General features: G+C 34.8%; 1 pseudogene; it reads right to left on the minus strand.

Annotated features, from left to right (window-relative positions):
- Positions 1-2,520: 2,520 nt before the first annotated feature.
- Positions 2,521-3,264, minus strand: LOC122743580 (annotated as a pseudogene).
- Positions 3,265-20,052: the final 16,788 nt, after the last annotated feature.

The raw sequence follows: 20,052 nt of genomic DNA on the forward strand, positions 1-20,052 counted from the left end.
AAAGGAACTGTTTCCTTTTCAAGGTATCAGAGAAGGGTAGGATGTGTTAAAAATTAAGTGAAGAAAGCACTCAAGGGGAAAAGCAAATCGGGGAACTATAAAAAATAAGATTAATATGACTATTTGCAGAAGTTAACAGAAAACAGGGGGGAAAGCTGAAGAAATTGGAACAGAAGTAGTGAAAATCAGAGAGCAATTCATTATACATTTATTAAGTGCCTACTGTGTGTATAATACTGTACTAGGTGCTGAGAGAGGTGTAACATTTTAAAAAGACATGCTCCCTCCTTTGATGGAATTCATAGCATAAAAAGGAGATAATTATAATATGCATTATTATCATACATGATGAGTGCATTTGGCAGATACAAAACAAAATTATATGTGAGCTGTGAGGAGGAAAAGTCATTCACCACAGGACTTGGTGAAGAAAGAGATAGTACTTAAGCTGGACTTTAAAGGATAGGAAATGTGCTTAAGATTAAAGTAATGTAGCAAAAAAAAAAATGGTCAAGTAAAAATGAAGACACTTCCAACAGGTATCCTAGCATGTTGGAAGGGAAGGTAAGGGAGATTGGCAGTAGGTATAGGAGGCATAAATAAATAAATAAATAAACAGAGTAAGGTGGCAACAGTGAAAAGCTGAGAATCCTGAAGGAAGTTTTTTATGGAACTGTTTCAGAAGCCAGAAAAGGACAAGGATGTGGTAGGAATCCTTTCTGTTACTGGAGTTGAGCCAAGGATGTTTTCAGTGAGCTTACAGAGAGAAGGTTTGTTATAGGGGTGTGTATGTGAGTGGGAAGTGATGGAAATGCAAAGGAAGAAAAGAAAAGAGCATCAATAATACATTAAAATACACATAAGAAAATATAAAAGAGTTTTGAAAAGGAGACAAACCAGTCAGTTTTGTTACTCCCTTGTTTAATTTAAAATGCATTGTTTAAGGGGCAGCTAGGTGGCACAGTGGATGGATCACTGGCCCTGGATTCAGGAGTTCCTGAGTTCAAATCCAGCCTCTGACACTTGACACTTACTAGCTGTGTGACCCTGGGCAAGTCACTTAACCCCCATTGCACTGCAAAAAAAAAAATTTAATTAAATTAAAATGCATTGTTTAAAACAAACAATATAGCAAAAGTTCATAGTTTTACATACGAACTCTTTGTACTTTGTAGATTGGAATGTTTATGTTTGCTGAGTACTGTTAAATTGATAATTTTAAGTGATTTAAAAAAGAAATATTCTCTGCAACCTTTCCACTCAGATTCTATGATCTAGTCCAATTCCTACTTCAAGTATGAATACCCTCTACATCCATCCTAGCAAGTCAGCTAGCATGTATTAGCCACCTACTATGTATCAGGCACTGTGCTAAATGCTGAGCATACAAAGAAAGGCAATAGAAGGAGAAATTGGAGATTTTGGCAGAGGCAAGATAACTACAGAGGGAAGGCACCAGAATTTACAATTGGTTGCCCAATCTTCACTTAAAAAATTACAAACTGGGTAACTATTTACAAAAACAGCCAAGTAGTCCACTCTGGTTTTGATAATTCTAATCTAATCTAATCTACTTTAATTTAATTCTAAATGAAATAGTCCAGTTCAGAGACTGCCAAATCTATAAATAAGGATGATGTATAAATATTTAAATTTGGTGGTAAATATTACTATATTTGGTGAGAAATTTGGTAACAATATAGATTTTAATGGAGCCCTTTTATATTCATTTAATATTTTATTGATATCCTATTTGATCCCCAAGACAACTGTGAGGTAGGTTGGCCAGGTATCATTTATTTTAGTTTTGCAGATGAAGAAAGTGAGACTTGGAGATTTTGAGTAGTCACAAAGTTGGTACTAGGACTGGAGCTCAAATCCAGTTCTTTGGGCTCTAAGTGCAAATTGTTTAAAGGCCTAAGTGTTGTGGAACCTGATGGACTCTCTGAGTAGTCCCATAAAACTTCTGAAAACTGTTGGAGCAAATTTTTGGAAGCAGTTTGCAATGGTATATAGGAGAAAGATGAGATTACTACCTTACTGCAAAAAGAAATAATAGCAATGGAGGCTTTTGACGTTATTTTTAAAGCCTTTCATAATCTGCCCCCTTTCTACCTTTTCAGTCCTCTTATACCTTACCCACCTCCACCTACTCTGTTTTGTTGACACTGGTGTCCTTGTTCTCTACACAAGATACTCCATCTCCAAATTCTGGGCATTTTCACTGGGTGTTCCCAATGCTTGGAATTCCCTCTTTCCTTACCTCTGCCTATTACCTTTCTTCGAGTCTCAGGTAAAATCCCATTTTCTGAAAGAAGCCTTTCCTGATTTTCCTTAACTTTTTGAGATGATCTCCATTTCATCCTGTACATATCTTGTTTGTACATAGTTGTTTGCATATAGTCTTCCCCATTAAATTGGGAGCTTCTTTTCTTTTCTTTTTTTACAAAAAGTATTTTTATTTTGACATCTGAATAAATGTTGACTCCTCAGGACACTGCCTTTGGCATCTTTTCCAACTTATTCATCAGCTTGTTGCACCGTGCCTTTCTCAGAAACATAAATACCATCCAAAAATTTTCTGATATCCTTGTTTTTTACTGTGGTGGCCTGTTGGATCAGGGCAGCTGAGTTTGATACAAGTTCAATATCATTTCCTTCAAGAATTAACTCATCTTTTTGGGCTTGAGAAACAGCAAAAGCCACGCCTGGTCTCATGCCACTCTTCAGATATATTTTTCAAGAAATTTCTGATTTCAACAAGTGAGCCATTCTCTTGAATAACTATATATATAAATTTTTTTTTTTTGCGGGGCAATTGGGGTTAAGTGACTTGCCCAGGGTCACACAGCTAGTAAGTGTTAAGTGTCTGAGGCCACATTTGAACTCAGGTACTCCTGAATCCAGGGCTGGTGCTCTATCCACTGTGCCACCTAGCTGCCCCCTTTGAATAACAATATTAATGGGGAAGTGAGCATACACAGACCTCATCTTGTAACAAAAACCCAGAGTAACACCTTCGATCATGTTTTGTACGTGACAACAGATAGTTTAAACAGTTGCAAGTTCTTTTCGATTCCCCCATCATTTGTCCACCTGGAGCCTTATTTTCTTCTTTCCAAGGTGACTGAGCTAAACATTGATATGGTTGAAATCCCTATGGAGGATTCCTCTGGGCCCCTACACAATAACTGTAAGACCCTTAAGAGAGATGTCAACATTTTCTGGGATATTGACAGCCTGGTTGCTTGGAATGGTCTTCATTCTGGTGCTGAAAGGGCCAAAAAGGAAATTGGTAACTTCTTGAAGCTAGAGTGTTTTGCCATTCTTTGTATCTCCCAGTGCTTAGCACACAATGCCTGGTATAGAGTAGATGCTTAATTAAATACTTGTTGACTTGACTCAACTTGACTTGCTAAATACTGACCACTTGATTTTTTTTTTCTTTAGGAATCTTTTCACTGCATCTAGAAAGAACAATAGATGGCATGAGAGGTACAATTAAGAGATGGGAAATAGCTGTCTCTTTGGTGACCACAATAGACATCAGAAATTATGCTGAAAGAGAAAGGGGTATTTAGTAAGTTTAGATGAGACAAAGTTTTAGATTGGACAGACCTTTTATTCCCCCAAGACCATGACATGCTATAGTATACCAGACCAACAGTTAAAATATACAACAACTTTATATAACAACTTGACCAAAATGCCCATGGAGAGGGAAAGAAATGAAAGGAGAGCCAGGTAAGGCAGTAGGGATATCTAAACATAAAGAAGAAGCTGAAGATGAAATGAGGACTGATATTCGGCTAAGCCCTGTCATGACTTGCTCTGACAACATCATGCTGGCAAAAGGGAAAGGAAGCCAATATTTAAGGCATATAAAGATTTCACCAGATAACCTGGAGCAATAGTCAACTAAGCAAAATATAAAGTTATAAGCATAAGGTAGAAGAGGGAGAAAAGACAACGCTGAAAAACGTAAAAGTTGGGAAATGGGTTGACAACAATTCCCTATTTTCAGTCTAGAAGAAAAGGGGGAGCAAAGCAAAATTGGATAATGCATTTTTTTTTAGTGAGGCAATTGGGGTTAAGTGACTTGCCCAGGGTCACACAGCTAGTAAGTGTTAAGTGGCTGAGGCCGGATTTGAACTCAGGTACTCCTGACTCCAGGGCCAGTGTTCTATCCACTGTGCCACCTAGCTGCCCCGGATAATGCATTTTTAAAAAGTAAAAGTGGGGAAATTGGAAAGTTTTGTTGGAAACATAACTTGGAAGTGGATAAATAAATTACGGCATAGCAGTATAATGGGATGTTATTGTGCTCCAAGAAATGATAAAAGGGATAGTTTCAGAAAAATTGAGAAGGCTTATATGAATTAGGTAGCAAGAAAAAAAAAAGAAAGAGAAGAAAGAAAAGAGGGTAATTGAGGTATCTTTTTAGAAAAATATATAGTACAGAACATAAAAACCAGAAAGAAGCACAAACAGAACGTCATTTAAAGCTATAAGCTTGAAAAGAAAAGGAAACTGTACATAATAGAGATCTAGGGCAGCTAGGTGAGGCAGTGGATAGAACACTGGGCTTGGAATCAGGAGTTGAAATCTGACCTCAGACATTTACTAGCTGTGTGACCCTGGGCAAGTCACTTAACCCTGTTTACCTTTGTTTTCTCATCTATGAAATGAGCTGGAGAAGGAAATGGCAAACCACTTCAATATCTTTGCCAAGAAAACCATAAATGGAGTCACAAAGAGTTGGACATGAATAAAATGACTGAATAACAATAGACCTGCAATTTCACGTACAGTTCTCTTTTTTGTGTATATGTAAATGTTTATTTTATTTGGTGTTGCTAAGTTCAGAACAAAAGTGGGTCTCAGGAAAAAAAAAGAAAACTTGCTCTCTGACCACAGATAAGTCACTTGGCCTCCTTGGGCACCAGCTTTCTTAGGTGTAAAGTGAAGGGGTTGACTTAATTCAGAGATGTCAAACATGCCTTGGGACACGCAAGTCACAAATTGGGGCCCAAACCATATTAAAATGTGGTTCTTATTTAATTTTAGTGTATTGATGTACTAATAAAAATAAAATATAGAAACTTGTGGTTTTCTAAGTCATTATGTTACCTGCAGGGATCCTTTATATATGGTTTTGTGGCCCATGTTTCTATTTGAATTTGACACCTATAGTCTAAGTGATCTCTGAGGTACCTTCTAATTCTGAAATTCTGGTTCCTGTGATCAAGCAGTTCTTTATCCCAAATGCACTCCATTTCCCTCCATATCAGTTTTATATAACTCCTACCAGCAGGATACATATTTCTATTGATTAGGACCTACATCAATAATGATACCATAATTCTAACAATCAACTAGACTCAAAATCTCATTGTCATTTTGACTTCTTCATCTTTCATACTCCCTGTATCCAATCAGCTTCCAACTTTCTTCAATTCCAACTCTAATATCCTTCTGCCCCTTTCCATCCCCATTGTAGTTATACTAGGTCAAGCCCTTACCCTTCTCTTGATTATACTACGGTAATAACTTCCTAACTGAATGCCTATTTTTAGGCTTCCCTTACTCACACATGCAAACATCCCTGAACAAGCGGTGCCTCTGAAAATCCTTCCTAGTGTAAATTTAAGTGGGTAGACTAGATGACCTCTAAGGTTCTTTCCATCTCTGTTTATGAACAATGTAAAGGCCATGACCAGCAATAGATTTTAATGGCATCTTAAGAACCCTAAATTGGACTTTGGGGATAAACATTGGGTTCAAAGATAAAACCATTTTGTCCTATTAATTTATTACTTTATGTTATGTTAAATGGTAATCTGTGGGAGAAAGCTAGGGAGAACTGTCATATTTCTAACCTATAGATCAGGGTGATTACTAAATAACCAGCTCTCCATCCCTGAGCTTTACCATTCGGGCAAATATTCTAGATCTTCTTGAAAATGTTCATCTCTCTCATAAACTTAGTTTAATATTTAATATTGATTACTTTTAGCTTGACCATACACATAATTGGAAAGCTAAAATTTAGGATATAAGGAAATTCAGGAAGAGTTGGAGGGTTCTCTAATTCCTTGGTTAAGCTCCTGAGGTATAAGGGTCTTATAATACTCATGCTGTCTTTGGGAGAATTATATATAAACAGAAAGTAGACATATAGAAATCAACTTTGACTTCTCTTTGCCTAAAATAGGAAAAAACTAGTCAGCCTTTCCATTGGTTTGATAAAGATGCCAGAAAGTTAGAGGGAAAAATGCTAGAAAAGCTATAGAGATAGCACCATAAAAGAATTTAGCTAAAGGCACACAAAGACTAGCTAATTAAGATGATATTAATAAAATGTCCAGTTGCACCAGTTCTCAATGAGAAGCTTCATTCTGACAGGCATGAAAATGAATACAGATTTTGCTTATGAATAAACTGATTGGACAATTTACTTCAGACATCTCTGCAATCTTGTGAGATTTTTGCATTTTGTAGATCACATGAATCTGTCAGGTAGGAGCTAGCAGTCCCCAATTCTCTAAAATTATTTGATTATTAAAACTGATTAAAAAACACACACATAAAACTGATAAAGATTCCAAAAGAAATTCTCTTCTGAAAGCAGTAGATTATGTGTACTTTCATTATAACATAAAGGGTAGATACACATTTTTCCACAAAACCCAGAATCACATAAAATATTTTCTTTCTAATATGGCATTTTGTTTTTCTCCTAAATATAGTATGGCACACTTTAAGGCTTCAAGTTTGAATAATATCTGCTCATCTATTCTGGTTTGCTCAAGTATTTCCTGTGTCACATTTGTCATTACAGCTTGTATAGTATTAGCAGTATGCACTGATTGAGTAAGAGATACACCAGTAACAGTAGTAGACACGGGTCTGAACATTTTGGAAAAGAATTTTGAGCTATATTTTCAAAGTCACTAAACTCTCTCTATCTTTTTTTTTTTTTTTGGTGGGGCAATGAGGGTTAAGTGACTTGCCCAGGGTCACCCAGCTAGTAAGTGTCAAGTGTCTGAGGTCAGATTTGAACTCAGGTCCTCCTGAATCCAGGGCCGGTGTTTTATCCACTGTGCCACCTAGCTGCCCCACTTCTCTATATCTTTTGGCCAAGATATACCACTACAAAGAGACATCACCCAAAAAATCCATGACAAAGGGAATGAACTCATTTGCATGAAAATATTGGTAGTAGCACTTTCAGTTTCAGCAAAGAATTGGAAACAAAATGGGTGCCAATTAATTGGGGAATGGATGAATAAATCATGATATGTGAATGTAATAGAATATTATTGCATTGTAAGAAATTATGAATATGATAGATTCTTAGAAGCTTGGGCAGACTTGTGTAGTGGGCACCTTACCCTACCTCCACCCCACCCCACAGAGCACTCTCAGTTACAATTGCTTGTTCCTTGCAACCATGTGGAAGCTTGGGTGGGAGGAGGGAAGGGAGAGTTTCTGATAATGCACAACTCATAGCTGACACATTTGCAAGTATCTCCTAATTGGCCATTGACCCTGGGAATGTTATGCTTCAGCAGATGAATAAAAGGGATTAACTTGCCTTTCCCTCTTTCTCTTCCTTTCTAGCTATAAAGTGTGTGGACTATTTCAAAGCAGCAGTTGCTTCTATGTCCCACCTGGTTTCCATGTGGCTGTAAACACATGTCCTGACTGAATGAGCTCCCTTTGCCTCTTGTGTGTTTGTTCCTTTCTGATTTGAGATGAATGAATATCCAGTTATGGATATGTCCAGGATTAGAAATGGCCTTGTGATTTTGAAAGGTCCAAAGGTCTTGGGATACAGTAAGGAGCAAGACTGGCATAAGTTTGGCAGTTTTACCAACAGAGTTATAAGTCCAGTCCTAAAGCAAGATGAAATGTTAAATGTTTAGTTAGAAATCTTACAAAACTTCTTTATTCTTTTGATGATGTTTAAACATTAGCCCACTGGCTTATTTATCACAATAGTCATGGTTACTGAATTTTATTCTAATTATTCTGTTGATATGTGGTATGATTCTTTTATGCTTAGCATTACTTTTCTGTATGTAGGAATAAATTAATTGTTCCATATTCTGTTTCATATCATACTGAATACCTCTTTTACTTCCCCTTCCCTCTTTTGTGGAAACCATTAGACTTGTGAACCACAATAATAAAATTTACTATAATTAGCACTGCTGCAAGAATTCTTGGGTGGAGATTTGTTAATGAATCCATGAATATGAGAAAAGGAGCCTCCTTTTACCAAAGGTAGGTTCTCTAGGACTGAAATGGGTCAAATCATTAGACTGAGTATAGGACAGATAGGGTCTAATACTCCACCCCTTGTGGGATCAGCTGAACAGTTCTTCAAGGCCAGACTTCTGTGAACTGATGCAAAGTGGGATAGGCATAAATAGGCAACAATTCATATGGTGACCAAAATAGTGTGAAGAAAACTTTGAAGGACTTTAAAACTATGATCAAAGCAGTGATCAATCACAACTTCAGAAGACTGGTAATGAAGCATGGCTTCTGCCTCTTGGTGGAATAGTGATAGACTGGAGCTGTAGAATGAAATCTGTTTTCAGAGATGACCAATGAAATATTTTGTTTTGCTTGACCTCACTTATTTTATTTATTTATTTATTTTAAATAAGTGAAGACTTCTATTTCTTGTTGGGGAGGGGGAGTTAGTGGTTAATGATAGATGTGCAAAAATTGTTTAAAAAAAGGAAAAGACCATCAAGAAAACATTAAAAAAAATTTTTTTGAAGGGCAATGAGGGTTAAGTGACTTGCCCAGGGTCACACAGCTAGTTAAGTGTCAAGTGTCTGAGGCTGGATTTGAACTCAGGTCCTCCTGAATCCAAGGCCAGTGCTTTATCCACTGCGCCACCTAGCTGCCCCTAAACATTAAAAATTTATAGAAGAAAACAAAAAGAAGTTCACTACCTTGTGAAATTTTATATACATTAAATAAAACACAAAGTAGCTGTGATGAAATAATGGGATTTAGCAGATACTTAAAGACCCACCTGGAGATTAATCTAGACTGATTGAATCAAATGAGAGTGATTGACTGCTGATTAGCCCACTTCAAGTTAACTGGATTGTAATCACACCTGGCTAGCCCTTTAAGAAGGTATTGTTCTCAGAAGCTAGACTGTGAACTCAACTTGAGAACACCTTCAAAACCAATGGATTTGGATGAAGCCAACCAATCAGCTTGAAGTAGTGTGTAAGGACCACCTCTGTTCCAGACCTATAAAAAGCTTCCACAATCAGCTTGCTAGGGGTTCCTGATTAAAGCAGGCTGTGGAGGAGGACTTGAGGAAGAACCCAACCAGGCTGGAACTTTCCGCTAGATAGGCCTTTTCTTAACTTTCTGAACTCCATGTGAATACCTGTATGCTTTAATAAATGTTTAATGCCCAAAGACTGGTGCTGAAACTTCTAATTTGAGGCAACCACAATTTAGATTTTAAACATCACATAGCAGAAGTTCAGTCTTCTATATAAATCTTTTTTCTTCTTTGTATATTGAGATTTTTGTTTTTGTTTATGATTTTGAAGTTTATAATAAGAAATGAATATTTAAAAGGACTATATTCTTTTGTGATTTGAATTGGCATAGCACTGAATAAGTAAATCAGTTTAAGTAGTTATTGTCATTTTTATTATGTTGTCTCAACATGTCTATGAGCAATTAATGTTTCTACATTTATTTGGATCTATCTTCAGAATTTCAGCAAAGAGTATTTTATTATAAGATTCATATAGTCCTTGGGTGAAACTTGGTAGATATACTTCCAAATATTTTTTTCTGCAGTTGTTTGAATGGAATTTCTTTTTCTAGCTTTTTTATTTGCTGAGTTTTGTTGGTTAAATATAGGAATATTGATGGTTTATGTAAATTTATCTTTTACCTGAAAAATTTGCTGAAGCTATTAATCATTTCAATTACTTTATAGTTGTTTCTGTAGGATTCTTTAAGTGCCCCATAATATCATCTGCAAAAAAGTAATAATTTTGTTTCCTCTTTGCCTACTCTTATTTCCACAATTTCTTTTACTTGTCTTATTGTTATAGCTACCATTTCTAAAACTATGTTAAATAATAGTGGTGTTAATGAGCATACTTGTTTTATTTCAGATCTTGTTGGAAAGACTTCTAATTTTTCTCCATTATGTATAATGTTTGCTCTTGAATTTAGATAAATACTATTTATTATATTAAGGAAAGGTCTGTGTGCTGGAAGGAAAAGACAGTGCTATAAAAATAATAACAATAACAATAATAGATACCATTTATATAACACTTATTATATGTCAGACCACTTTACTAAGCACTTTATGATTATCTCATTTGAACTTCACAACAGTATGTGAGATAAGTGATATTCTATTATTATCCCCATTTTATAGTTGAGGAAACTGAAGCAAAGAGATTAAGTGACTTGCCTAGGGTTACACAGTGTCTAAGGCTGGATTTGAACTCAGGTGTTCCTGATTACAGGTCCAGCACTCTATCAATTGTGCCACATAGCTTCCCAAAACAAACTCTGAAAATAGTATTTTCTAGATGTAGAAAAAAATAATAATGAAATTTATATGGAGGAACAAAAGGTCAAGACTCCCAAGGGTAATAAAAAAGTGGGAATGGGGAGGAGGGAGAGACTTTTAGTAGCAGATTTCAAACTAAACCACAAAGCAATGATCATTAAACTTATTTGGGGGGGAAAGCTAGGTGGCTCAATGGATAAAGCACTGGCCCTGGATTCAGGAGGACCTGAATTCAAATCCGGCCTCAGACACTTGACACTTACCAGCTGTGTGACCCTGGGCAAGTCACTTAACCCTTATTGACCCTCAATAAATAAACAAACAAATAAATAAATAAACTTATTTGGTACTGGTTTATAAAAAGAGTTGTCACTGTGGTCAATATAAAATACTTGGGAGTCTACCTGCCAAGACAAACACAGGAACTATATGGCCAGAACTACAAAAAGCTTTTCATACAAATAAAGTCAGGTCTAAACAATTGGGAAAATATTAATTGCTCATGGGTAGGCTGAGCCAATATAATAAAAATGACAATACTACCTAAGTTAATTTATTTAGTGCTATATCAATCAAACTATCCAAAAAATACTTCATAGATCTAGAAAAAATAACAACGAAATCCATCTGGAAAAACAGAAGCTCAAGGACATAATGGGAATCAATGAAAAAATACAAAAGAAGGGGGTCTAGCTGTACTAGATCTCAAATTGTATTATAAAGCAGTAATTATCAAAACAATCTGGTACTGTCTAAGAAATAGAGAGGTGGATCAGTGGAAAAGAATAGGTACAAATTACACTATATTAAAGGTCTATAGTAATATAGTATATGATAAACCCAAAGATTCAAGCTTTTGGAACAAAAACTTATTATTTGACAAAATAGGTATAGACCACCATCTCACACTTTATACTAAAATAAGGTCAAAATGGATACATGATTTACACATAAAGAATGATACCATAAGCAAATTAAGAGAGTATGGAATTGTTTATCCATCAGATTTATGGGCAGAGGAAGAATTTAGGTCCAAAGAAGATATAGAGAGTAAAACAAAATGTCAAATAGATCATTTTGATTATATAAAATTTAAAAGCTTTTGCACAAGCATAACTAATATAATCAAGATGACAAGGGAAACGGAAAACTGGGAAAGAATTTTTGAAACAAACATCTCTGTTAAAGGCCTCATTTCTCAAATATATAGAGAACTAAGTCAAATTTATAAAAATACAAGTCATTCTCCAATTGATAAATGGTCAAAGGATATGAATAGACAGTTTTCAAAGAAATCAGAGCTATCTCTAATTATATGAAAAAATGCTCTAGATCACTATTGATCAGAGAAATGCAAATTAAAACAACTCTGAGGTATCACCTCACACCCACAAGAGCGACAAATATAACAAAAACAGAAAATATTGGATGTTGGAAGGGATGTGGGAAAGTGGAGGCTCTAATCCCCTGTTGGGGGAGTTGTGAAAAGATCCAGTCATTCTGGAGAGCAATTTGGAACAACTCCTAAAGGGCTATGGAACTGTGCATACCCTTTGATCCAGCAATACCACTCCTAAGTTTATATCCCAAAGACATTCCCCAAAAGAGAAAAAGACCTAATTGTACAAAAATATTTATAGCAGCTCTTTCTGCAGTGGTTAAGAATTGTAAATCAAAGGAATGCCCATCAATTGGGGAATGGCTAAGCTGTGGTGTATGATGGTGATGGAATATTATTGTGCTATAAGAAATGACAAGCAGGATGACTCTATTTCTTTGTTTTTTGTTTTTTGTTTTGTTTGTTTTTAGTGAGGTAATTGGGGTTAAGTGACTTGCCCAGGGTCACACAGCTAGTAAGTGTTAAGTGTCTGAGGCCGGATTTGAACTCAGGTCCTCCTGACTCCAGGGCCAGTGCTCTATCCACTGCGCCACCTAGCTGCCCCTATGACTCTATTTCTTAACCAGTACCATATTGTTTTGTTTTGTTTTGTTTTTTTGTTTTTGTTTTTGTTTTTTTGCGGGGCAATGGGGGTTAAGTGACTTGCCCAGGGTCACACAGCTAGTAAGTGTCAAGTGTCTGAGGACGGATTTGAACTCAGGAACTCCTGAATTCAGGGCCGGTGCTTTATCCACTGCGCCACCTAGCTGCCCCTAGTACCATATTGTTTTGATGATTACCTCTTTGTAATGAAGTTTGAGATTCACTTACCTTCACATTTTATTCACTAATTCCCTTCATATTCTTGACTTCTTATTCTTCTGGATGAATTTTATTATTTTTTCTAGCCTTGTAAAATATTTTTGGTAGTTTGGTTGGTAGGGCACTAAATAAATTAATTACTTTAGATAGAATTGTCATTTTTATTATATTACCTTGGCACACCCAGGAGCAATTAATATTTTTCCAATTATCTGTCTTTATTTGTGTGAAAAGTGTTTTGTAATTGTGTTCACATGGTTCCTGGGTTTGTCTTGACAGGTAGAGTCCCAAATATTTCATATTGTCTGCAGTTATTTTAAATGGAATTTTTCTTTTTATCTTTTGCTACAGGACTTTGTTGGAAATATATAGAAATGTTAATGGTTTATGTGAATTTATGTTACTACTTTGCTAAAGTTGTTAACTGTTTCAGCTAGTTTTTTATTTATTTTTTAAGATTCTGTAGGTATACCATCATATCAACTGCAAAGAGTGATAATTTTGTTTCTTCATTGCCTATTCTAATTCCTTCAATTTTTTTCTTTTCTTATTGCTATCATTAGCATTTCTAATATAATAATGAATAATAGTGGTGATAATGGCTATCCTTGCTTCAGCCCTGATCTTATTGGGAAGGCTTCTAAATTATCCCCACTACAAATAATATGTACTGATGGTTTTAGATAGATATTAATTTGTCATTTTAAGGAAAGCTCTGTTTATCCCTTTGCCTTCTAGTATTTTTAATAGGAATGAGTATTGTGTTTTGTCAGAAGCTTTTTCTGTATCTATTGAGATAAGGATATAATTTTTGTTGGTTTTGTTATTGCTATGGTAAACTATGCTGATAGCTTTCCTAATGTTGAACCAGCCCTGCATTCCTGGTATAAATCCCTTCTGATAGTAGATGATCTTTTTTTAATGGGTGCTATATTTTATGTTTATTTTTAATAAACATTTTTATTTAAAATTTTGAATTCCAAATTTTATCTATCCCTCCCCTCCCCCTTCCCTAAGGTGGGAAGCAATCAGATATAGGTTATACATGTGCAATTATGTAAAACATTTCTATGTTAGTCATTTTGTATAAGACTCAAATTTTAAAAAAGAAAGGAAGAAAGGAAGGAAGAAAAGAAAGAAAGAAAGAAAGAAAGAAAGAAAGAAAGAAAGAAAGAAAGAAAGAAAGAAAGAAAGAAAGAAAGAAAGAGAAAGGAAGGAAGGAAGGAAGGAAGGAAGAAAGAAAGAAAGAAAGAAAGAAAGAAAGAAAGAAAGAAAGAAAGAAAGAAAGAAAGAAAGAAAAGAGAGAAAAAGAAAGAAAGAAAGAAGGAAGGAAGGAAAGGAAGGAAGGAAGGAAAATAGCATGTTTCAGTTTGTGTTCAATCAATAACAGTTCTTTTTCTGGAGGTGGATAGTATGCTTCATCATTAGTCCTTTGGGATTGTCTTGGATCATTGTATTACTGAGAATAGCTAAGTCATTCACAATTCTTTATCAAACAATATTGCTGTGCACAGTGTTCTCCTGGTTCTGCTCACTTCAATATATGTCAGTTCATTTAAGTCTTTCTGAAATCATTCTGCTTGTCATTTCTTGTCGCACAATAATATTCCATCACCATCATATACCATAGCTTGTTCAGCCATTCCCCAATTGGTGGGCATTCCTTTGATTTCCAGTTCTTAGCCACCACAAAAAGAGCTGCTGTAAGGGGCAGCTAGGTGGCACAGTAGATAGAGCACTGGCCCTGGAGTCAGGAGTACCTGAGTTCAAATCCGGTCTCAGACACTTAACACGTACTAGCTGTGTGACCCTGGGCAAGTCACTTAACCCCAGTTGCCTCAACAAAAAAAAACAAAAACAAAAACGAAAAGAGCTGCTATAAATATTTTTTGTACAAATAAGTCCTTTTCTCTTTTTTGAGATGTTTTTGACATAAACCTAGCAGTGGTATTGTTGAATCAAAGATATGCACAGTTGGATAGCCTTTTGGGCATAGTTCCAAATTCCTCTCCAGAATGGTTGGATAAGTTCACAACTCCACCAAGAGTGGATTAGCATACCTGTTTTCTCATATCCCCTCTAACACCCCAAATTTTTATTTTTTGTCATATTAGTCACTCTAATAGGTGTGAGGTGGTACTACAGAGTTGCCTTAATTTGCATTTCTCTGATCAGTAGTGATTTAGAGCAGGGCTTCTTAAACTTTTTTCACTTGTGACCCCATTTCACCCAAGAAATTTTTATGCAACCCCGGGTATGTAGGTATATAAAATAGATATACATAACCCTTTACGGTTGCCAATTTTTTCATTACCCCAACACTCAGTTACACAACCCCATATGGGGTCATGGACTTGTGACCCACAGTTTAAGAAATTAGGATTTAGAGGGTTTTTTAAATATGACTATAGATAGCTTTGATTTCTTTGTCTGAAAACTTCCTATTCATATCCTTTTACCATTTATCAATTGGGGAATAACTTGTATTTTTATAAATTTGCCTCAGTTCTCTACATAATTGAGAAATTAGGCCTTTATCAGAAATATTTGTTTCAAAAATTCCCAGTTTTCTGCTTCCCTTGTAATTTTGATTACATTAGTTTTGTTTGTGCAAAAACTTTTAAATTTTATACAATCAAAATTATCTGTTTTAAATTTTGTTTGACTCTCTATATATTCTTTGGTCCCATGTTCTTCCTCTGCCCATAAATCTGAAAGATAAACAGTTTCATTCTCTCTTAATTTGCTTATGGAATCATTCTTTATATGTAAATCATGTACCCATTTTGACCTTATTTTAGTATACAGTGTGAGATGTTGGTTTCTACAAAGTTTCTATTATACTGTTTTGCAGTTTTCTCAGAAGTTTTTGTCAAATAACAAGTTTTTGTTCCAAAAGCTTAGATCTTTGGTTTTATCATATACTAGATTACTATAATAATTTAATATAGGGTATTTCATAGTTACTCTTTTCCATTGATCCACCAGAATATTTCTTATACAGTACCAGATTGTTTTGATAAAGTAGATGATCTTTGTGATATATTGCTAGTATTGCTAGTATTTTATTTAAAATTTTTGTATCACATGATAACCTATCAGACTGCTTGTCATCTTGGAGAGGGAGGAGGGGGAAACTTGGAAGTGAAAATATTATAAAAATGAATGTTGAAAACTATTTTTACATATAACTGGAAAAATAAAATACTATTTTCATTAATTTTTTGCATCAACATTCATAAAGGAAATTGGTCCATAATCTTTTTCTGTTTTTGTTCTTCCTGGTTTGGGTATGAGCGCCATATTTGTGTTTTAAAAGGAATTTTCTAGGACTCCTTCTTTGCCTATTTTTCCAAATAGTTTATATAGTATTGGAATTAATTGTTCTTTAAATGTTTGGTAGAATTAGCTTGCAAATCCATCTGATCCTGGGGATTTTTTCTTAAGGAGCTCACTGTTGACTTGTTCGATTTCTTTTTCTGAGATAGGGTTATTTCTTCTTCTGTTAATCTGGTCAATTTATATTTTTGTAAATATTCACTCATTTCACTTATGCTATCAGATTTATTGGCATATAAATGGGCATCTTCATTGCTTGTGTATTCACCCTTTTCATTTTTTGATACTGCTTTTCTTCTTTCTTTAAAAAAAACATAAAATTAACCAATGGTTTAAGTATTTTATTTGGTTTTTTTTTCCACAAAACCAGTTATTAGTTTTATTTATTAGTTTAATTTTTGTTTTTGTTTTTTGTGTTTTGTTTTGGTTTTTTTTGGCAGGGCAATGAGGGTTAAGTGACTTGCCCAGGGTCACAGAGCTAGTAAGTATCAAGTGTCTGAAGCCGGATTTGAATTCAGGTCCTTCTGAATCCAAGGCCAGTGCTTTATCCACTGTGCCATCTAGCTGTCCCCTATTAGTTTAATTTTTAAAACTTTCATTTTTATTAAGCTCTCCTTTGATTTTTCATGATTTCCAATTTGGTGATTAATTAGGGATTTAAAATTTGTTCTTTTTCTAGTTTTTTTTAGTTAAATCCCCAATTTATTGATTTGCTCTTTCTCTGTTTTATTGACATAAGCTTTTTTTTTTTTTAGTGAGGCAATTGGAGTTAAGTGACTTGCCCAGGGTCACACAGCTAGTAAGTGTTAAGTGTCTGAGGCTGGATTTGAACTCAGGTCCTCCTGACTCCAGGGCCGGTGCTCTATCCACTGCGCCACCTAGCTGCCCTGACATAAGCTTTTAGAGATATACATATTTCTCCTAAGAAGATGCTTGGACTGCATCCCATGAATTTTGGTATGCTGTTTTTATTATCATTCTCTTTAAAGAAATTATTTGTTGTTTCTATGATTTTTTCTTTGGTCTATACATTCTTTAGGATTAGATTATGTAGATTCCAATTGATTTTTAAATCTCAAAATTAAAAATTTTCAATCAAATATAATTACATTGAAATACATATATAGAAACATAATACCTTTTTAGGTGCTATTGATTTGGAACAAAAGAAATCCCCTCTTCTTTAGCAACCCTTGCCCTTAGGTTGTTTGCAAATGCAGCATTTGCTGAACTTTAATTTTTTATGTAAGTTAACATTATGGTATGCCTACAGATTTTCAGCTGGTTTGGACATTTTGTATCAAAAAACTTTTCAACATTGCAAATGCATCAGTATCTCTGACCTTTCCATATGGAAAAACATTTACATGTTGAGTATCTTGCAAGAAATTGTACTATATAACCGAAAGTTATTCAGAAGCACCTATGGCAAGAAATATGTTTTGACATAGCAATAATAATTTCAGTGGGGATGAAAATTTTGATAAGTATATCATTAATAGTGGAAGATATTTAGTTTTAAAGTTTTTGCAACTTTGTATGCCAGTTGTAAAAAGTTATATAATTTATCATATGAAGTTTTTTGTTTTTTTTTTTTACTAGAAACACACTCTTTTGAATTAGTATTGTACTTGTTTTGTTATTGTTGTTTGGTCGTTTTAGTTGTGTCCAACTCTTCTTGACTCCATTTGGGGTGTTAATATAATGGCAAAGATACTGGAATGGCTTGCCATTTTCTTCTCTAGCTCATTTGACAGATGAGGAAAGTGAGGCAAACAGGGTTAAGTGACTTGTCTAAGATCACACAGCTACTTAGTGTCTGAGGTCGGATTTGAGCTTAGGTCTTTTTGACTCCAGACCTGGCACTCTACTGTCCCACCTAACTGTCCTATTGTACTGATTTACTATTGTGCAAAGAATATTTTGGTATTAATAAATCTCAGTGAATTAGTACGTATAGCTTATATTGAGGAAAAAGCAGGGCTCTTCTGCTTTTGCAGCTATTACTGAATGAGGTGCCCATCTGTATTTATAAAAGATACTATTTTAGTTAGATTAAGGATATATCTTTGATCACCAATTTCTAACTCTGACATTTGGTTTGTTGGAAGTTGGAAAACAGTTTTAATTATGTGGGGCTGCTACAATGTAGTAATGGTTTCATTTCAGAAGCACTACTGGTTTTAATGTTTATTGTGTAGCTATATATCTATTTAGAGAACATCTTGATGTACTTTAGAATTAACATTTCAGATTTTAAGTAAATTATCAGCTTTTTTTTTCTATATATAATCTACTTTTCCTTGGTTACATTTTTCTTGTTGTCTTCTCCTGGAAGTAATGTGCAATTAACTAGTATAGTGGAACAAGAGATGTCTGGACATCAAGACTGATGAGAGAGAGAAAAAAAGTGTAGTTTATTTTAGCATTTTGCTAATTTTCTTAAAATCATCAAATTTTAACCTTACAAGGTTTTATATGTGACCAAGGAAAATGTACTTAAAATTGGTCCTCATAGCTCATTAAATTTATTTTGCCTTTATAAATTTAATAAAATTATTACAAAGTATTTGCATTTTGTGTGGTTTATGTTAATAGAATCCCTCATTGATTACATTAGCTACTGATTTAAAATGCAGTTAGGGGCAGCTAGGTGGTGCAGTGGGTAAAGCACCAGTCTTGGATTCAGGAGTACCCAGGTTCAAATCTGGCCTCAGACACTTGCCACTTACTAGCTGTGTGACCCTGGGCAAGTCACTTAACCCCCATTGCCCCACAAAAAAAAATGCAGTTACTTCTATTTTGGTTTGTGGATTATCAAATTCTTCCAGATTATTTTTTATTTTCTCCCCACTCACATCCCACCCCCTACCATTTTGGCTAGTCATTTATAATGAACTCCTTTACCCAAGATCAGGCAGAGAAAATACTTTTTTCCAAGTATCATTCAATACACTACTACATTTACTTGCAGTGTTTGGAGCAGAAATTTCTTTTGTCTTATGTTTCTATTATACAGAAAATGATGTTTTTCAAAAAGGTAGAAAAAGACCTATTTGTACAAAAATAGTTATAGCAGCTCTTTTTGTAGTGGCTAAGAATTGGAAATCAAAGGAATGCCCATCACTTGGGGAATGGCTAAACAAGCTGTTGTATATGATAGTGATGGAATATTATTGTGCTACAAGAAGTAACAAGCAGGATGATTTCAGAAAGGTTTGGAAAGATTTAAATGAACTGACATATAGTGAAGTGAGCAGAACCAGGAGAACACTGTGCAGAGTGCACAGCAATTGTGTTTGGTAAAGAATTGTGAATGACTTAGCTATTCTCAGTAATACAATGATCCAAGACAATCCCAAAGGACTAATGATGAAGCATACTATCCACCTCCAAAGAAAGAACTGATATTGATTGAACACAAATTGAAACATGCTATTTTTCTCTTTCTTTTTTTCTTTCTTCCTTCCTTTCTTTCTATTATTATACAAAATGACTGACTTGGAAATGTTTTACATAATTGCATGTGTTTAACCTATATCTGATTGATTGCTTACCATCCTCAGGGAGGGGGGAAGGGAAGGAAGGAAGGAGGGATAGAATTTGAAACTCAAAACTTTAAATGGAAATGTTTATAAAAAAAGAAAATGGCAGGGCAGCTAGGTGGCGCAGTGGATAAAGCACCGGCCTTGGATTCAGGAGTACTTGAGTTGAAATCCCGCCTCAGACACTTGACACTTGCTAGCTGTGTGACCCTGAGCAAGTCCTTAATTCCTCATTGTTTTGTTTTTTTTTAAGTCTACTCCAATGCCTCTAACAAAAGCACAGGAAGACAAAGAAAGAAAATGATGTTTATGTACTCATTACAATTATTTAGTCAAGTGGACTCTACATGTTAAAAATCATAAAAATGATATTTAAATAGAAATTT

Source organism: Dromiciops gliroides, chromosome 2 (assembly GCF_019393635.1).
Source record: "Dromiciops gliroides isolate mDroGli1 chromosome 2, mDroGli1.pri, whole genome shotgun sequence".
Taxonomy (NCBI): domain Eukaryota; kingdom Metazoa; phylum Chordata; class Mammalia; order Microbiotheria; family Microbiotheriidae; genus Dromiciops; species Dromiciops gliroides.